The 6,000-nt window shown below is 43.3% G+C and overlaps 1 protein-coding gene across 6 annotated transcripts in view; it reads left to right on the forward strand.

Annotated features, from left to right (window-relative positions):
- atp8a1 (ATPase phospholipid transporting 8A1) overlaps window positions 1-6,000 on the forward strand; it is a 509,869-nt gene that overhangs the window by 230,498 nt on the left and 273,371 nt on the right. The window lies entirely within an intron of this gene.

Consider the following 6,000-nt stretch of genomic DNA (forward strand, 5'->3'; position numbering starts at 1 on the left):
CATGCAAGCACTCCCTCTTTATCTTCTCCCTCTACCTGTCCCTGCCCCCCAGCCAATGTGTTTAACATACTTCATAGAACACAAGACAAAAGGTACGATCGATGTATAATTGGAACACTTTTTTCCTCTCAATCATATATATATAATACACACCCAGCCTCTTTTTTTTATATATATTTTTAAAAAAAAGCATTGGTCACACCACAGTAAAGCTTTTGAAGCTTGTCCTCTTGTTTTTCTAAATTATTTAAAGAATAACTATTTGGCAGAAAGTATACTAGGAAGTAGAGAAAAATATCCCATCAGTATAGCTGACTGGTACTGATGCCTTCAAGCAAATTAGGAGCACTGCATGTGTTCATATTACACAATCTAAATTCAGTTCACGGTAACAGCTCTGGGCAAAAATATTAACTCCAAGCCCAAGCTTTTGGGAAAGGCATCTGCCTTCAAGTTAGACACTTAAATGAAGGGATTCAAATGCATCTGAAAAAATGACAATGAAAGCTGCTGAATTATCATAAAAGCAAAGTTCTTTCACTAACATCCTTCAGGGAAGGGAACCTGTCATACTTATGCAGCCTGGCCGACATGTAACTCCAGTCGACTATACTGCCAGGATAATTAGAGATGGACAATAAATACTGTTGTGTATATAGACTCTTAACTATAAAATGACTGCTAATTATGTGTGACACCTTTTTAATGTTGAAAATAGTGATCATAATGCCACCTACAAGAGTAACAAATGGCAAAAATGTTGATAGGTGCAGAGAGGGTCAAGGCCAGAGTGTCGGGAAATCGATTGTCCCACTGCAGAGCCTTGACTACATAAGTATTGATGAAAACCAGGGTAATAGATTGGAGAAAAGCTGATTTTGAGGGTCTGAGAATAGAACTTGGGGAAAATAAAATGGGCAACAATATTGGCAAAAAAAACGATACAATGGGAAACATATAAAATGGTGTTCAGGAGTGCAGGAACAATATATTCCACAAAAAGGAAAGAACAAACTCAACACTAATGTGACTCCATGGATGAATAAAGCCATAAGGAAACAATTGATGGAAAGGAAAGAGGCATACATTAAGTACATAGACAGCAGGGGAGTACATGATCAGGGAGAATACGCAAAGATTGGGGAGGGGAGGAGAGAAATTCAGTTGTTTGGCGCCAAAGAGGAACACGAATGGGCTGCTAAACATCTATCGCCTGAGCATCGCACTATGACTGCCTACCACGAACTTCACTGGTTGTTTAGCGGCAGCACTGTCATTTAGCGTTGTGCGCTCTAGCGCCACCCGCTTGATGACGTCCAGAGTGTCCAATGCCCCCTTTGCAGTGCGTTTCCGAAGTTGACTGCTTTTGTCTGCCGTAGCGCCTGCCGCTACCCCGACAGGGAAGCAGACAGTGCAGAGAGGATCCCGGGATGATATCGCAGTGAATGAAGAGATAAGTGTTGAGTGTCAAATTTTTAACAATGACTTGCCTCTCTTACCTGTGGAAGGCTGTTGGTAGCCCCTCCTTCCATTTATTTGCAGGTTTCTCATGATCGACCTCACCACCTCTTTGGATACTGGTATCCTAGAGCCTCAACTTGAGAAGCGTTACCACCTCGCGATGGGCCTTTAGCGCCCCAAGGGGATTGTGCAACTCTTCCCTTAGCGCTCCACTCTCCTTGGGGCGATACAACTGAATATTGCACTTTGAAGCCGTTGACATCATCCAGCGGCGTCCCCGCCTCAAAACGGGCGATACCAAATTTCTAGCCCTAGGAGAGGTCAAAAAAACCATTAGGAAGGCAAAGCGGAACTATAAAATTAAATCATCAAGCAACATAAAACAAAACAGTAAAATATTTTATAGGCACATCAATAAAAAAAAAAGGAAGGTTTGGATGGGAATAGGGCCATTAAGTGATAGACAGGATAATACCACAGGTAATGATAGAGAGATGGCAGAAATATTAAATAATTATTTTGCTTCAGTATTTACCAGGGACATAGAACTGATGGACATGACATTGGATGGTGAGATGAGGACATATAAGATTCTGACGGGACGGGACAGGTTAGATGCAGAAAGCATGTTCCCGATGTTGGGGAAGTCCAGAACCAGGGGACATAGTCTTAGGATAAGGGGTAAACCATTTAGGACTGAGATGAGGAGAAACTTCTTCACTGAGTTGTTAACCTATGGAATTCCCTACCGCAGAGTTGTTAATGCCAGTTCATTGGATATACTCAAGAGGGAGTTAGATATGGCCCTTACGGCTAAGGGGATCAAAGAGTATGGAGAGAAAGCAGGAAAGGAGTACTGAGGGAATGATCAGCCATGATATTGAATGGCGGTGCAGGCTCGAAAGGCCGAATGACCTACTCCTGCACCTATTTTCTATGTTTCTATGAATGAGATAAGTACATTTAAAATGAAGAGATATATTAAATAAACTAATCAAACTCGGAGGATAAACCCCCTGGTACATCCATGCATTTTAAAAGAATTTATGGAAGAGATAGAAGAGGCATTACTACACATGTATAATAATTCATTAGCAAAAGGTGTAGTGCCAGACTAGTGGATAGCTAATGTAATACCTATATTTAAGAAGGGGGATAGAACAGGGAATTATAGACCAGTCAGCTTAACATCGGTGGTAGCAAAAAATAATGGAATCCCTAATTGTCTATTCTCTCTGTTATCTCTTCAAAATAATTCAATGGTAATGCAGTAGATGTAATTTATCTAGATTTTCAAAAGGCCTTTGATAAGGTACCCCATAATAGACTGATGAGCAGGTCAGAAAATGCAGTGTCAGGAGACAAGTAGTAGAATGGATAGCTAGCTGACCAAGACAGAAAGCAGGGAGAGTGTCGGGGTAAATGGTAGCTATTCACAGGGGCAGAAGGTGGGGTAGTGGTGGTCCAGAAGGATCAGTGCTGGGACCACTGTTGTTCACAATTTATATCAACGATATAGACTTTGGAATCAAAAACACAATTTGTGTGAGTGGGGAGGGTTAGTCAATACTGAGGAGAACTGTAACATTACAGGAGGACATTGATCAACTTATAGAATGGGCATATAATTGACAAATGAATTTCAACACCGATAAATGTGAAGTATTACATTTTGGTAGGAGGAATAGAGCGGTCACTTATTGGAGGGTGCGTGTCTAGGTGGGGTAGAGGAACAAAAGGGATCTCTGAGTACAAATACACAAATCACTAAAAGGTGTGATACAGGTTAGCAAGGCGGTAAAAAAGTGAACCAAGTACTAGGGTTTATTTCTAGAGGTATAGAATTGAAAAGTAGGGAAGTTATGCTAAACCTGTATCAAACCTTGGTTAGACCACACTGCGTATAGTTCTGGTTGCCACATTAAAAAAAGGATATAGAGGCACTGGAGAGGGTACAGGGAAGATTTACAAGGATGATGCCTGAAATGCGAGGGGATACATATCGGGAAAGGATGAACAAGCTGTGGGTGTCTTTTCTCTTGAAAAAAGAAGGCTGAGTGGTGACCTAATAGAAGTCTTAAATGAAATAGAGAATGTTTCCACTTGTGGGGAAGAGCATAACTAGAGACCATCTATACAAGATAGTCACCAAAAAAAACAATAGGGAATTTAGAAAAAACTTGTTTAGCAAAGAGTGGTGAGGATGTGGAACTGGCTGCCACAAGGAATGGTTGAAGCAAGTAGTATAGCTGCATTTAAGAGGAGGCTAGACAAGCATATGAGTGAGAAGGGAAGAGGTTTATGATGGATTTAGATGAGGAAAGACTGGAGGAGGCTCAAGTGGAGCATAAACGCTGGCATGGACTGGTTGCCGAATAGCCTGTTTCTGTGCTGTATATCCTTCGTAATCCTATGTAATTTTGGATCTAGACTCACCTTTTTTTTCTTAACTTGTCCCATTACCATCTCCTTTTGCCTTGCACCATCGTCCCTTTTGTCTCTTAATCTCTTCTGCCTTCCCTTTTGTTCTTTCCTCCCCTCCCCCCTTTCCCAGCTCCTAAACTTGCTTAAAATCGGTTACATCTGTTAACTTTTTCCAGTTCTGACGAAGGATCATCGACCTGAAACGTTAACTTTGTTTCTCTCTCCATAGATGTTGCCTGACCTGAGTATTTCCAGCATTTTTCTGTTTTCATTTCAGATTTCCAGCATCCTCAGTATTTTGCTTTTGTATGCATCAGCCTTGGTGCCCTGAAAGCTTCCATAAGAGTGTCATTGACCCAAATTTGTGTACTAATATGTTGGAAGTCACAAACAAAAGATAAATAGGAACGAAAAGGAAAGGACTTGCATTTATACAACATCTTTCATGACCTCTAAATACTTTACACTTCAAAAGTTCTGAATTAACTCGTCAGTTGGCAGATAATTTGCGCAAAACACAAACACGAATGAGATACGTTTCCCAATAATTTGTTTTAGTGATGTTGGTGAAGATACAGAAGGGCTTCTCTGCTTTTCTTTGAATAATGCCATGGTATCTTCTACATGAACCTGCGACACGTACACAATGGGGCAAAAATTGTGGCCTCGCGGGTCCGTACAAAGTGCGCATGGACCCAGTGAGGCCTCGCAAAAGCCAGATTTCTGGGTGCAATGCGCATGCACCAAGAACCGGCGCTTCCGATCTGTTAAAATTTCTCCTTACAGATCCTCCACGTTCCCGGGAGAAGGACATTCGCGCGGGAGAGATTGGGCTATTTGTCCAACTCATGCCCACTGAATGTCCTTCAAACTTTTACGCCTGGTAAAAGCAGGCGCATAGCTTAATTTTACCCGCGTGACACTTAAAACACACAAACATTAAATTTAAACACTGATTTTATATTTAAAAACTATGTCCATTTCTTTTTAACCCTATTAAAACACATTCCAAAAAATATTTTTCTAAAACATATAATTACATTTAATTTCAATTAATTTTAAATGTCAGGTGTTTTATTCATTTATTATGCTATGTTTTGGTGTTTTTGGGGTCTTGCTCATTGATAGTAATGGGAACTCGTACAAACAGAGTTCCCATTTTTATCAATGAGAATACTGCATAGTGATTGGTGGTCAAGGCCCACGTGACTCCAGCATGTACGTACTAAGGTGCGTACGAGAAAGAAATCTTCCCCGGGCGCTGCGCAGCAAATCTAGGCCTCCACCCGGATTCCTACATTACTCCAGGACCACCAGGTACTTCCGTAGATTTTTTTTCGAGTAGGAAGCGTTCATACCTTGGAAGTCCGATCGCAATTTTCTACCCAGTGTCAGTTTAACATCTTAACTGAAGACGGCACCTCCAACAGTGCTACACTCCCCCAGTACTGTACTGAGCTGTCGGTCTGGATTATGTACTCAAGTCTCTGCAGTGGGACTTAAACCGCAACTTTCTGAGTTTGACGAGAATGTTACCACTGAAGCTGACACCAAAATAATACACACATTGGGCCCAAGTTTCGGGCCGCGCCTAAAACGGCGCAGCTCGGACCTGGACATCCGTTTTTCGCGCCAGAAAGTGCGCCTAAAAAAAACTTGCCTATTCTCTGGCTCCCTGCAGGCCCTCGAGCTGGGCGTGGTGCAGCACGAGCTCTGGGGGGCGGAGCCAGCTCCCTGCGTTGAAAACAGTGCCGGGACCTCTGCACATGCACGCTACAGTGGGCGCGCATGTGCAGTAGCTCCAGGCACCCAAAACTGTGTGGGAGGGGCCCGAAGCACGCAGCTCCGAGCCCTGGCCTCACTGAGGCTGCGTCGATAAGGCTCCTCCGACCCGACCCGACCCCCGCTCTCTCCTCCTCCTCCTCCCCCACCCCCCCCGGAGACCCGACGCCACCTACCTGTAAATCCAGCCCGAAGTCTTGGGCCCGACTGTTCAGCCTCCTTCTCTTCCCTCCCTTCCCCCCCCCCCCCTCCTTCCTTTCTCTCCTTCCCTCCTCTCTCCCTCCTCTCTCTCTCTCTCGCTCCTCTCTCTCTCGCTCCTCTCTCCTTCCTCTC

Source organism: Pristiophorus japonicus, chromosome 2 (genome assembly GCF_044704955.1).
Source record: "Pristiophorus japonicus isolate sPriJap1 chromosome 2, sPriJap1.hap1, whole genome shotgun sequence".
Classification (NCBI taxonomy): domain Eukaryota; kingdom Metazoa; phylum Chordata; class Chondrichthyes; family Pristiophoridae; genus Pristiophorus; species Pristiophorus japonicus.